The 15,442-nt window shown below is 44.6% G+C and overlaps 2 pseudogenes; both read right to left on the reverse strand.

The window, feature by feature from the left end:
- Window positions 1-2,351: 2,351 nt before the first annotated feature.
- LOC112886244 lies at window positions 2,352-4,806 on the reverse strand (annotated as a pseudogene).
- A 5,194-nt stretch (window positions 4,807-10,000) lies between these two features.
- LOC112885487 lies at window positions 10,001-14,689 on the reverse strand (annotated as a pseudogene).
- Between the last annotated feature and the right edge of the window lie 753 nt (window positions 14,690-15,442).

The following is a 15,442-nucleotide window of genomic DNA, read 5'->3' on the forward strand; positions in this document are numbered from 1 at the left end:
AGCATCTGGCTGGCCGCAAGGTGGGTAGATATGCAAAGTGGAACATCTTTTTGCAGGGGATGCACTTACGACAATGCGGTGCTGATGTACGGACATGGAGGCAGTCGCTGTCTACTGTGTAGTCCAGAGCAGAGAGACATGCTCGAAGCAAAGAGGAGGTAGAAAAGGAAATACAGTATATGTGAGAGCGGCCGGCATCGGGGAAGGAGGTAGTGGCGGCGGCAATGAAGGAGAAGGGGAAAAATGAAAGGGGCTAGGGTTTGGGGAGGCTGGCCGGAGTCTTAAATGAGGAGGGCGAGCGGGAGACTCCATCACGGCAGCCTGCAGTGTGCCGGCTCCTGCGGACGTCGGAAGGCTCATCCTCAATGTCATCGAGGTCGCTATCACGGATGCCGGTGATGACGTGCTGCTCACCGGCATCTGCAGATCAATGGATGCCACGGCCGACACCGAAGCTGCCACGGCCAGGAGCAAGATGAGCGCCAGTGCGAGGGTGCCACCGGCGGAGGTGCTCGAGAAGATGTAGGCGGAGGTGGCGGCAGCGAGCGTTTGTGCCGGCAGCGGGCACGGGGTCGCCTGTGTTGCCGCATCGACCTCCATGGTGAGCTTGATATCTTACTGGCGTGAGATTGACCATGGACGCCGGCGGAGGTGATTGACAAGAGGAAGCGAGGGGGATGGAAATGGAGAACGGAAGTGGGAGAGGAGGAGGAGGAAGCAGCATGCGCTCAACATATCAGGCTCACGGGCTCTCGAGCGGGCACCAAAACCTTCCATCCAGTGCCATGGCAGGACGTGTCCCTGGAGGCCGCAAGCAACAACCACCGCGGGATGCGCATCGGACGGAGCAAATCAATTTGGCAGACGTGGACCACCTGACAGGCCGCAGAGCGTCAGAGCTTTAACATATAGAAATTTGCTTTTGCGTGCTCCACGGCTCCTATTTTCCTTCCTCACCCAAGTTACACATAAGTATCTATTACTTCATCTGTCCCAAATTATAATTCATTTTGACTTTTTTAGATACATAATTGTAATTTATCTAGGTGCATAGCAAAATATATGTATCTAGGAATGCCAAAACGAATTGTAATTTGGAACTGAGGAAGTACAACAAGTTACTCCTTTTGTGCAAATTAGCAGTGTCCTAAAAATATTATCATGCACAAATGATCTCAAAATTTAAAAATTAACTATAAAGATGGCATAAGATCAATGCACCAAATTACGATATCATATATGCATACACATAGGTTAGTCCACAAAGACATTCTATTCATTGGGCATGCAGGTGGGATGCGCGGTGTTGTAGAAGCGCACCATCTTGCTCTTGTTCATCTTCCTCATTGATGGTGGAGGCTGTCGCCAGCCACCGGCGGTCGGGGGCGGTCGGGGGGATAACTGGTAGGCCGGATTTGGGGTAGGGGAGTTCGACGTGGCCGGGTTAGCGTGGGGTTGGGTGGCGGAGGCGGACTATATGCAGCGACACCGCCGGGACAATGACCGGAGGGCGGGGCAGGGGCGCTGCGATTCGATGAGTTTCAATCGCAGCGGTGACGAATAGACGCCCCAAGTCACTGCGATTGAGATAATCTAAGGGCTACTCTAATCTTATTTAATTTTAAGCTAAATATACATAAGGGCCAAGTTGGATTGTGAAGAGAGCACTAAGAACCATAGTCCGTTACTACCCCTAGGCGTAACACAATCGACCAAACGCCCTTCTGTTTTCTCTGTCAAATGGCCGGGTTCATTTTTATGCGATGAACTGTATTGCATTGTTATCTAGATGGAAGCTATGGGTGGGACCAAATTATCTGATCAAACATGATGCCATGATTCGCATCTTATTGCAAGTCTAATCATAGGTATTTTACTTATTTGCTACTTGATTTACATCTTGTTCTTTTTTTTGCGAGTTGATTTAAATCTTGTTCAAATACCCTTTGCAACCAATTGACTGAATCCTAGGGATTATGCTCCCCTAATAGCATCTAAGAAACTTTTCTATTTTGCAGTATTATCAATTGTATGAAACAACAATTGTACTATAGCAAATTGCAATTGGTCGTCCTGGGGTGAAATCAAAACTACTCCAGCTCCTGGAGCATGTAACCTGTGTGATCCTTCAAAATTATGTTCAATGCTGTTCTTCATGAGTGTTTTGTTCTACGTTTCCGTTCCGGTACTATATCTGCAAAAGGCCATAGTTCGACAGCCCATATTGCAATTCCATCAGCAACTTTCTGATTACACCTCGTAGTGGTATGCACCAGGGCATGATGCAGGACCAATTTCCAGAGGCAAGGTCCAAATCTGAACTTCTATTTATGCGCCAAATGTAGGTTAAATTTTTGGAATGCAGTACGAGGACTAGATACAATATTATTGATTGAAATGTCTACATCCCCTGTGTTCTTTATGAGAGCTTGATTACAAATCGGAGTAGTATGTGCCAGTCTGCGGATATGTAACACCTTATATTTCCAGACACGGTGTCTATGGACTATGGATTCTGATATGATAAGTCACTAAAAACATTACAAATTACAGCTATCTTTTCATATAGTCATCCATGCGGTGTACGCAACATCCGGGTACAGAAGAGTAGCTTCAGCTCCGTCCTCCCCAATGTCAAAGTTTGACAGGCAACCTTCATAGAAGAAATGGTAGAAACGTCCCATTACTATTTGACCGCCAAAATCCATGTCTGCATCAACATGTAAATAGAAACACAAAAAGTGTATATTAAAATAGGAAAGAAGAAAAGGGGTATGAATGAGAATTTCATGCAAGGCTTACATCAAAGAAACACACGTAAACTTTTTACAGTATGAAATGAGAGTTTCATATACGAGGTTGATGTAGTGGTCGTGCTACACATATACCAAGCTTGACCTTGTAAGTTAAAGTTATAGTGATATCAATATACCACTACTACACAACCACACATCCATCTTTGGCATTAGTCCTAGCCAAGATTGGGTCCAGGTCCAACGGCTAGGCGATGAGAGGGGGTTGGGAGGGACCTTTAGTCCCGGTTGGAGCTACGAACCGGGGCTAAAGGTCACTCGTTAGTCTCTGTTAGTGGCTCCTTGGGACTAAAGGTCTGCTGCACAATTAGTCTCGGTTGGAGCCACCAACTAGAAACAATAAGGGATATTTAGTCACGGTTCGTGGATCAAAACCGGGACTAAATAGTCGCACATAAAAAGACGATTCATCCCCCTGTCTGGCCGAGCCATGAACACAACAAGTTACTGCGTGTTCATGGCGACGGCCGCCTGGCTGGGGGGAGCTCACGTCCTTTTTTTCATATTTTTTTGGCGATCCGGCTGGCCGATGGTTGGACCTTTAATCTCGGAATGGCGGTCCCGGTTGGGACTACTCCGGTTTCCCAACCAGGACTATTGTACCATTATGTAGTACTGTACAATTTCGTGGCTGTAACAAGACTAGGTTAGCATATTTTGGAGGGTTATTTTACATGCTTTTAGACGACACTATTTTGAATCCGGAATAAAATACACATACCTTAATTTTTTCTCTCAACAATTATTCTTTCGATGTGACCCTTTTACCATTTTTGTTGTCATTTCACACAAAATGCTTCATCCTTGGCAATGGCTCAAAACACACATATTTGTTTCTTACCTTTCATTGAATACAAGAACTCATCATTAGGAATGAAGATTTTCTCAAGAACATTTCCAGAGAGCTTTTCCTATTTCGCGATCAGGTCATTCTGGGAGAGGATGTTTTCCGGTGGTCTTAGGTATATTGTCTTATTCAAGGTGCGAGGATCATCAAGGGACTTGATTGTATAAGTTGCCGCATCATCTTCATCCACAAATATTACTGCACGGTAGATTAGGACTATATTGTTAAGAAGTGGGTCAACTTAAACGGATCAAAGAAACACCACTAGTACTGCCCTATATATAAACATTTCTTGAAATGTGTTCTGAGGTCTCTGCTCTTCAACAGTCAAGAAAACCCAACTAGACCAACATCAGTGAATGTTGAAATCAATGCCAGATTCCAACAGAAGAAACAGATGGGAAGAATTTCCTTTGACATTGCCATCTCCATATACACGAACCTTATCTTTGGGAGGCAGAAGAGTGCCGATTTGGGCGAGGTTCGGACAAAAGTAGGCTGCAAAGCAATTGGCAGAAATGTAGGTGTGGGGAATGCTCGCCGCCTCTATCGCCCTCCGTAGCTCCATCTTCTCGTCCAAAAGCGCTCTTCCTGGTTCAAGAGCATGCCCCATCCTCGACGGGTCCGTGCCGAATTCCGACGGTAGGAAACGCTGCATCCACGGCCATCATCAGTTTTAATTTCCTCTGTTCGTATGACGTTAGGACGACTGAACAATAGGGGTCAGCTCTTAGCTGGGGGGCGGTGACTGACCTTGACGTTCCCAGCCTCCTTGATCGCCTCGACGAGCTTGTGCTGGCTGCGGATGTGCCACCCGGACAAGGCCGACACGACCACGTCCACCTGCCTCACGGCGGCGACGAGCCCCGCGTGGTCGTCAAGCGACGCCTCCACCAGGCGCGCCCCCTTGGCCTTGAAGGACAGCAGCGTCTGGAGCTTGTCGACGTCGAGGCCGATCTCCGGCCGCATCAGGACGAACGTCGGGTGGCCCTGCGCCAGGCTCGCCGCGACGAGCCGACGGCCGATGAAGCCCGTGCCGCCCACGACAAGAACCTTGCTCTTCTCCATGCCGTGGTTGGTAGGTGTCGTCCCTGTACTGGCTCTCTGAGGTGGATTGATTGGCCTCCTCTTTTCCGTGGATGGCAGCATCCGAAATGTTCAATGTGTTCAGTGTTCGACACTTTTAACATATTTATTGGGTCGTACTAGCAAATAATGGAGAGCTGGTGGGCCTAGAGATTCTTTTCTCGTGAGAGTGCCTTTACACGTTTTTGCTTTATCGCACTTTTTTAGTGTGATATGGTAGATAATGAACTGAGTATTGTTGTCAACTTTTCATTTTTTTAGGGTAGCAGATCAAACATCCTTTTCCGTTTTTTGTCAGGGGCCGGGTTCTTGGATTTATTTCAGCGTTTTGCCAGTCTTTTCTCTCAAAGGTAATCTTAGGCATATGGCTACATAAGAAGGCAAATTTGGTGACTTCGTTGATATAAAAAAGTCTATATGGAAAATTCACCACCTATGACCCCAAATCTCAGTCACTTGTGAGGCTGTGACAGCGAATCATTGGTCGTGTGCTCAATGATCTTGGACACAGTAGTTTCCTTTTTCGACCTATCCAAAATACAATGAACCAACCAACATAACTGCAACCATCACGTATCTTTTCCTTCTTCGTGAGAACTAGGTATATGGCAGAACCGTCTGAATTATTCTGATTCAAATGCGTGGACCATCGCTACACAGGCGACAGGATCTCAATGCACTTCAACGGAACAACTCATTGGTCTGTCGGGTTACCGCCCGATTCAACCACGGTTACACAGGATCGACGTAGGTCCAGCCTTACAACAGCTCGCAACTTTTACACCACAGGATAATTAAATATTATTACACAGAGGTTTTGTTTCGTCCTAACTAATACAAATTTATACAAATATTTTTTAAAACTTCAAGTTTATCAGACAATATTTAGAGTTAGCAGCGGAAACGACGCAAATACATACGTCGCAGAGGTAGGCACCACACTTAGCCCCAAGCATGGCGTTACATCGAAGGGTCATTGCCGGCCGGGGATGGATCCCATTCCACGGTCCAGCCAAGAGGAACATTGCTGGGCCAAGTCAAACTATCCTCTTGAGTCACGAACGACATACTTGAAAATCATATTACTAGCAAGGCTGAGTATACTAATACTCAGCAAGGCTTACCCGATCTTTGGGTATACTTAGCCCATAATTAGACCATGATAGGTTGAACGGCTCTAGTTTTTTTTTGCTGAAGAGCAACAAAGAGTATGTCCTTACTTTCATATTTTAACTTTCAGATTTTACTTTCTTTTAATCATTCTAAGTAAGCACCTGTACTAGTCAAGCAAGGTTGATATTAAGCATCCATCAAAATTATTTTCTTAACTGTTAGTGTTATTACTCTATGTGGCAGAAGTATCAAGTAGTCTCAATCTCCACGAGAAAACGGACGATTCTGAATCGAATTTCATAACCTTGCAAGGGATCCTAACTCACACGCTCGGAAACTTTCCTTTCCGGGCAACCGTTCCCATCTTATTCCGGGACGTGGATCGGGGCCACCACAAGTGACTGCAGGACCATACGCACATTCAATGTGTAGGACGTACGTCTACAGCGTGACTGCATGACCGTACTCCTGTCTGCTATGCAGAACGTATTCCCGCACGTTGGAGCGTGTCTGCAACAAGACCAAAATTCGAGTGGTGAGGTAAGTCCACTAGCCGGGCTAATCAGGTATTAGGCTTAACGCGTACCATATTTACGGTATGTGGTTAGTACTTTCAAACACTTGACCACCACTACCACACACTGCGACCTTATCAAACTTAAACTAACACAGACGCGTACCATTCCAAATCATGGTACTGCATATAATCCCGTCCGCGATCCTTATAGTGATTGCAAAATAGTAAACACTCCACTCCTATATCGCGCGAGTGACAGTAAATCGACTTCTGCCGGTCCTATTAGCAGAGCATGTATTCGGTAAAGACTGAGAAACATTACATAGTTTCCTAAGTTTCATGCATCTAGGGTTTCATTACAACTCCTAAAACTTAATGCACAATATAGATATATAACATAATAAGTGCATAATGTGAAAAACTGGGTTATGCACCGGGGCTTGACTTCTTGGGTGAGGCTAGGGTCAGGAATGTCAATATCTTCCAAACCTTGGTTCGGGGCTTCAGTAAGACCTTCAGCGACGTTCACTTGGTCTTCACATATACCCTGCTCGGGTTCCGAGACCAACTCGTAGGTTCCGTCTTCAAGCGTCGTCGATTCTACATGATATGCAATGATTTGAATTAAGTGATTATTAAGTTAATAACTTTCTTCACGATAGAGTTGCAATCCAACAACTTACATTCAATACATCACAGAACAAGGATTTGAATTCTAAGAATTCAAATTTACTTATTATAAATTAAACCTATTAACTTTACTAGTATCCTAAATAATTTCTATAGCTTTAGGCATAGGAGTTACTGGGGTTAGGAATTTAATTACACATACCTAAAGTTAATACAGGACTTATGTTAATTTTTCATATTTTTAAACCTAACAGAGTAGTAGTATAAAAATTAACAAATTCAAGCTTAAGATAACAAGTTTTATTTTTAGTTTGAAATTTACAAAGGCTCTAGCTTTGAATTTTTATAAGTGTGTTCAGCTCTATCAGATGAGCTTGCCATAAACTTTTCATAAATTTTTGAAAGCTGAAACTAAGTTATTTGAATTAAATTCAAATTTCAAATTTAAATTAAAAACCTTAAGTTAAACAGTGCTATAAATTATATAAAACTTACTATGAATTACTCAACATCAGAACAACACATGATAAAAAGATTTAAGCATGAAAGCATCAGTAACATGCTTGAATAAATTTACTTCATTTCAAGCTTACTTTGCACAAATTTAAAAGAGTTCAAATTAGAGTGCAGTATTGATGGTGAAATTTGCACACAAGTTCACTCATATCATATACAAGTTGCATACAAAAATCACATGAAATAAAGCTAGCATACAAGAAATACCTACAAGATTCCCTTTTGTTAAACTTTAAAATAACACTTAAAGCATTAAGTTTCAAACTAAACTTTAGTAACAAAAGTTGTAAACTATACTCCTAGAGTATAACGGAACTGGTTTGACAATTTTTGGATTTTTCAATAAATTTCTATCGATTTTCAAAGCTAGCTGATTTGAATTGAGGGGGAGGGTGGGGTACTGATATTTTACAGAGTAGACCCTAGAAAGAAAAGATTACTCGCAATTGAGTCCCTGGCCGGTTTGAACCGAGGGACAACAATGGCGGCGATCAAATTCCAGCGAGGAGGATCACAGGTGGCGAAGGGGAAGTGCGGGAAAGGTTCAGGAGCTCACGGCGGGCTCGGGGGTGGCCGGAATCGAAGAAGGAAGGTGCGGAGACGGTGGTTCGACGGAGAACCAAGCCAGCGCGGTGAGGTCCCGAGGCGGCAGTGGCGTTCCGACGGCTGGAGTGCAGGAAGGCGGTGAAGAAATGGCTAGGAAGCTTCCACACGTAGATGTAGTGCTGGTGGTGAGCTCGGTGAGGGCCAAGAGGGGGCGGAGCGGTGGGACGACGGTGACACCGAACGACGACGGTGAAGAGGATCGCAGGCGCGGCATTCTGGGTGGCGTAAGGGCGAGAGGATCGAGAAGAGCTGGTTGTGAAGCTTCGGTGGGATGTGGCGGTGCTAGGGAAATACCGGGTTGCGGACGTGGGGTGGTGGAGTTGGCTAACGGCGGCGAGCAGAGAGTGCGGCGGAGGTCTGGCGGCGGTGCTGAGTGGAGAAGAAGCCGAGGAAGCGAAATGCGGCCGCGCGAGAGGGTAAAAGTAGTCGAGGAGGGCTCCTGGACGTGCTGCGGAACCAAGAAGGGGCACGGGCGAGCCGGAGCAGCTGCTGGCGACCGGCGATGTGATGTGGCGGCTTCGAGTGACGGCGGCACGATGTGGCGGGGCGGGGAAAAGTCAGCAGGGTTCAGGCGAGCGGCGGGCGGGTGAGCTGGAGGGCCAGGTGGTGGGGTTAGAGCGGCGAGGGGCAGCTGGCAGCGCGGGAGCTCGCCGGCGAGGGGCGGCGGGTGGTGGAGCAGAGCAGCAGAGAGAAACAGAGAGGGAGGGGAGAGAGGGAGACGATGATGACTTCTCCGTAATTTTGCAAAAGAGCAAGGGGTGCACTGTAAAGTAAAATTTTCTTTCAAACCATAGCCCAAAAGAAAATATGCCCAAAAGCAAAAGTGTAGAGTTTAAAAAGATCTACAACTTTTCTTTAAGGGCCAGCTTCAAAAGAGTTAGGGTTTTGAAACTATTTCAAAATCCGACAAACTATCAAATTTGACATAAAACCTATTTAAAATTCACATTCCAAATGAAACCTTATAGTGATTCTACTTCTTATAGTGATTTAAAAGTAAATTCTTGCCTTTACAAAACTAACCTTCATACAATTTGAAATTACCCTACCTTCAAACACATTTAGTAAAAGAACCCTAATTTTTCCATAATTACAAAAGTACCCTTTAGCTTGCATTTAGGTTTTAAAAGCTTTTGTCAGAGCAACACACACTTCATTCTAACAAGCACAACATATACTAGAATTTAGCATGCCTATCTCCTAAGTACCTGAATGTCACAGTATGGAACCAATGTTTTTAAGTCATCCGACTAATCGTGATTAGTCATGATTAATCGCGCTTATCGGTCTGCCAGTACCGATAATGCCCACCGAGGCGATTATCTCGATTAGAAGTCTAGTCGTCCAACTAACCGTCTACTAACCATGATTAGTCGTCCGATTAGCATGGGGACGACTAGTTTATAGCAAGCTCTGAACAACTTTTAGTACATCGGTGGTTTTGGCCTTTTGAGCTGGTAATTTGGCAGCCCATTAGATTTATGTATACGAATCTCACTCAAGTCATCAGGTGGGAGTGTTCGTTTGTGCGCTCCCTGCTGCAAGCCGCCGGCCACCCGTCCGTGCTGCCGAATCCCTTCACTTTTCCAATCTCCAGTACGGCAGCCGTCCGCCCGCAGGATCCAGTTTGTGGTTCCCTGTAGCACTCAGTGGCCACTGTTGACACGAATCCGGTCAACACACAAATGCGCTAGAACGCGCGGGTTGCAACGACTGTCGGCGGCGGCGCTCCTGGGCATGCCGATCAGACCGGTTCTTCTGACCGGTCAGACTGGTTCTTCCAGAGGCGGCTCAAAAACCTAGAACCTCAAGCTCGGGAGGGACCCCGTCGGAGCTAATGGAGCTAGGGTTGCCCTGAGATTGGCATGCCACTCAGAACACCTTCAGACGCTGTAGAAATGCAAGAAAAATAGAATTAGGGTTGGAAAAGCTAGGGTTTGAAGGATAAAAAGTAAATGACAGATTGTATTGATTCGATTGGGATTACCCTCAATCGGCCTTAGCCTTCATATTTATAGGCCAGGGAAGTCGTACCCCTTCATGAGTTGGTTTACAAAGATCACGAATATCAAAATCTAAATCTACTTGGATTACAGTAGGGCATACCGGTCTGACTGGTCGGTCATGGTTTTTGCTAATTTTGGCTGTCAACATATGCCCCCTGCCTTTTTGGTGAGCTTTGCAAGCCTGGTGAGCTTTGCAAGCCAAAAAGCAATTATCAGAACCCAATCTAAAGACTACACCTGGTACAGAACCTACTGGCCTAAACAATAATGCTAAGGGTGATATTCATATACCGGCCATCTTCATCTTCAAGCGTCTTGCCATACGCTAGGATAATATTTCTTCAAGTATCTCCCATTAAGAGCCCTAGGTAAACATTCTCCTTGCAGCATCTCCATCATATATGAATTCCTGAAGATAACCTCGACAATCTTCTATGGACCTTCCCAACTTGGCGACCACTTGCCGAACTTGTTGCTCTTCATCCCAAGAGGTAGATTTGTCTTCCAAACCAGCTCACCAACCTGAAAAGATTTATTTTTTTACCTTTTTGTTGTAAGCCCTAGCCACCCAAAGCTTGTCCTTCTCAATCTCCTTCAAAGCCTTCAAGCGCTTGTCGGTTACTTCATCAATATTATCCATCATCAAATCATGGTAATCAACAGCGGAAAGATCATTCTGCTTGGCCAATCTATAAGCGTCCAAGTTCATCTCAATAGGAAAAACGGCCTCTTGACCATACAGGAGTAGCTTTAGTAGCACCATGTCTAGATATGCGATGAGCCCACAAAGCTTCAGATGAAACCTCATGCCATCTCCTGGGATTTTTTTCTATTTTCTTCTTGATAAGCTTAATCAATATCATATTGCTAGACTCGGCCTGACGATTGGCCTGAGCATAATACGAAGACGAATTGAGCAACTTAATCTTGTAAGATTTGGTAATTCACGCACCTCCTTCGATATAAATAAAGACCCTTGATCTGTTGTCAAAGTCTGAGGGATACCGAATCTACGGATAATATGTTATGTAATAAACTCAATCACCTCTCTATGTGTCGTATTCTTCAAAGCAACTGCTTCGGTCCACTTAGTGAAATAATATGTAGCCACCAACATGAAGCGATGCTCTTTTGATGAAGGAGGATTAATTTGTCCCATGAAATCAAATCGCCAACCTCGGAACGGCCATGGTTTGATAATAGGATGCATCAACGCAGCAGGTACCAATTGCAAATCATCAAATCGCTGACACTCCTCACATCCCTTATAATATTTGAAACAATCAGCCATCATGCTAGGCCAACAGAAACCGGCTCTTCTGAGTAACCACTTCATCTTAGGAGCTGATTGATGTGTCCCACAGATGCCTTCATGAACTTCTCCCATAGCAACTCTGGCCTGATTCGAATCTAAACACTTGAGAAGCAAATCTTTGGCGGTTCATCGATAAAGCTCATCATCAAATAATACATACTTAAATGCCGAACGCTGAATATTTCTCTCTGCACCACGACCAGGATCTTTCAAATAAGCCACAATAGGTGTTCTCCAATCTCCAGCTTTGGCCTTGATAGTTTTATCAACTTCTTTGGGCGAATCGCTGTTTCCAGCAGAGACGTCAGTTAGACCGGTCTCTGGACCGGTCAGACCGGTCTTGGCGGTCAGACCGGGTGCACCAACTGGTCGGACCGGTTTGTCCAGAACCTGCAACTCGGCATTCACTCGCATCAGTTTTCGAATGTGAAAATATTTCTTCACAACTGCGTAACTAGATGCTTGCTGTGCCAGAGCGATAGCCTTTCCATTATCCTCTCTTGGTATATGCCGTATCACAAATTCATCAAAGCAAGAGATGATATCAAGGCATCTATCAACATATACATTCAAAGAACCATTGTAACATTGGCATACCTTGGATACTTGCTGCACCACCAGAAGTGAATCACCAAAGGCCTCAAGATGCTTCACGCCCCAAAGATTGCAAAACTTCCAAGCCAAATAGAAGGGCTTCGTACTCAACTTGATTGTTAGTACGATCTTAATCCAATCAGTTAGACATATCAAAAATAGCATTGTTCAGAGAAATAAGAACAGTACTAATCCCTTGACCATCACTATAAATCGATCCATTGAAATACAACTTCCATGGTGTGCAAGTAATACAGCCGACTTCCAAATCATGTTCATTATCAATCCGATGTTCAACAATGAAATCCGCTACGATTTGACCTTTCATAGATTTCAATGGTTCACAAGCCAAATCATATTCCACAAGGGCATAAGCCCACTTACCGATTCTACCACTCAAAATCGGTTTATGAAGCATATGCTTAATTACATTGGTTTGACAAACAACTATGCAAGTACTAGATAATAAATAGTGCCTCAATTTAGTACAAGCATATTATAAAGATAAGCACAACTTTTCAATGAAAGTATACCTCATTTCCGCAACAATAAGCCCTTCAGCAGCCACATAAAGCCTGAAAGGAACCCCTCTCCTAGGCGCCTTGAGTACCGGTGGTGAAGACAAATAATGTTCAATCTTTTCAAACGCCTCTTGCTGTTTTGCCCTCCAAGTAAATTCGGCTTCATCTTTCAACCAAAGAATAGGAGTAAAAGCATCTATCTTTCCAAACAAGTTGGATATAAATCTTCTCAAGAAATTCACCTTGCCTAGAAACTTTTGCAAATCTTTCTTGCATGTAGGAGTCTCTACCTTTTTCATGGCTTCAATTCTCTTAGGATCGATATCTATGCCCTTCTCATGAATAATGAAACCCAAAAACTTTCCAGCCAATACACCAAAAGCACATTTGAGTGGATTCATCTTCAAACCATACCGACGCATCCTCTCAAGAGCAAGTCTTAAATCAGCCAAGTGATGATCCAATCCGGCTGATTTAATCACAATATCATCAATATAAACTTCCAAGATGACACCAAGCAAATCATGGAAGATCAGATTCATAGATCTTTGATAAGTTGCACCAGCATTTTTCAAACCAAAAGTCATAACAACCCATTCAAACAAACCAACAAAGCCCGAACATCTAAATGCCATTTTAGACGCATCTTCTTTGGTCATAAATGTTTGATTGTAACCAGCATTATCATCAAGAAAACTAATAACTCGATGTCCGGAAGCTTCATTAATCAACATATCGGCTATAGGCATAGGATACTCATCTTTAGGTGTAGCTTTATTGAGATCTCTAAAATCAATGCGCACCCTAATTTTACCCAAATCTTTTTTCTCAACAGGCACGATACTGGAAATCCAATCAGCATATCGACAAGACCAATTAAACCCAGCATCTAATAATTGATTAATTTCTTCTTTTATTCGGTCATACATAATAGGATTAAATTGCCTAGCAGGTTGCTTATAAGGTTTAAAACTGGCTTTAATAGGCAGCTGATGCTCAACCAAATCACGACTCATACCAGGCATCTCATGATATTCCCATGCAAAACAATCGATGTACTCTTTTAAAAGGTTAATCAAATCGGCTTTATATTCAACCGATAAATTCTTGTTTACAAAAGTCAGCGTAAGAATAGAACCATCTCCAAGATCTACTTTTTCTAAAGGATTAAGTGACATAAGCCCTTGTCCTAGCTTATCTATATCATCAAAATCTTCAATAGCTTCACACGTATTATTCGCACGTGCCCGATAGTGATCAATCCTTTGATGTAACCATTCTAAATCTGACCAGTCAGGCAATCCGGTCTGACCAGTTGCACCTGATCGGCTGTTCTAACTCATTCTGATCACATTAAATGGTTTAGCCAATTTTCAATCGGCTTTAATATAGCAGGAACGAAGCCATTCTTAGTGCAACTAATAAGCTCATAATCGGACAGGTCCAGGCCCGATAAACACTTAATGTTGTCATGAATACCTGCAGAAGTCGAATCGGCTGTAGCAATGAAGGATGAAGTGTCTCCATGGACTACCTCTATCTCATCACTGATCCACCGAATCAAAAACTGATTCAAGGTAGAAGGAACACATTGATTTGCATGTATCCAAGCATGTCCCAGAATCAAGCTGAAGTTACCTTGCACCTCGGAGACGAAGAATGCTGTAGCAAGTGTCTTGCTCCCCACGGTCCGCTCCATGGAAGCAACTCCCTTGATGCCAATAGGATCACCTCCACCGACGCCACTGACCGTCATGTTCGTCTTCATCAGCTCCTCGTCCGCCCCGCCAAGTTTCTTGAACAATGTATAGGGCATTAAGTTCACAATAGCCCCACTATCGATGAGCATCCGGGAAATTGGTTTTCCTTTGATATGTCCTCTCATGTAGAGGGCTTTCAAATGGTTATTCGATTCTTTGGGCTTCTGGAACACAGCATCACGCGGCCCAAAATCCAAATGAGCCACATCCTCCTCCGGTATCACGTAGTAATCCGAAGACAAGTGTACAACATTAATTTCCATGTTGTTGTGCTCCGGTGACGCTTCATAATGCACCAACTCCTCACCATCTAGCACTGGAGGAGCTGACAGTATTTCTCCTATGCTTGGAGCCAAAATGGCCATTTCTGATCCGGCTTTCTGCTCAACTGCAGGCTCCACCAATCTGTTCGGTTGCTCCGGATGGTCAGACCGATCGACTGTACCGGTCAGACCGGTCGGCTGGGGCAGCCCGACTGGTCCTGCTGGCTGGTCGGCTGCCTTGACCCGCCACACCTTGCTTTGAGGGATCATGGGTCTGTACTGGTTGAATTGCTCATCCCTCAGTTGCTCGGCCTCTTGCTCATTCTTCTCTTGAAAGCGCGGGCGCTGCAGCTTCCTCTTCTAAGTGCAAGTCAACCCTAGAGGGCACCACCTAGGTTGGAAATATTTATCCGTCGAGTTGCTACTGCTGGCCTCATGATCATTAGCCATGGCAAATTTCTGGGCAGAAGGATTGACCGATTTACCAAAAACCATCGGTCCTTTTCCTACTCCTTGATGGCCATGTTGACATCGCCAATCTGCACAACATCCTCAGCTACGGCCTTTCCTGAATCAATCTGCATGTGCTGCACCTCTTCTTTCTTCTCCTTCACACGATATTCCTGCCTTGGAGAGCAAGAATGACCTGGTCCCTGGTCGGACTGGTCGGACCGGTGCAGGCTGCTACCTCGGACCTGATTGGTGAAGCCCCAATCGGTCATGCACCGGTCATGACAACCTGTCAAACATAGGCCCCCTGTGTTCCCCTTCCCTCTAGTAAGATGGTGGGTATGACATCGGATAGAATTGCATCCAGTTCACTTCGTGTTCCTATGTTGGGAAAGAAGAATTTGA

The sequence above is a fragment of the Panicum hallii genome, chromosome 3 (genome assembly GCF_002211085.1).
Source record: "Panicum hallii strain FIL2 chromosome 3, PHallii_v3.1, whole genome shotgun sequence".
Classification (NCBI taxonomy): domain Eukaryota; kingdom Viridiplantae; phylum Streptophyta; class Magnoliopsida; order Poales; family Poaceae; genus Panicum; species Panicum hallii.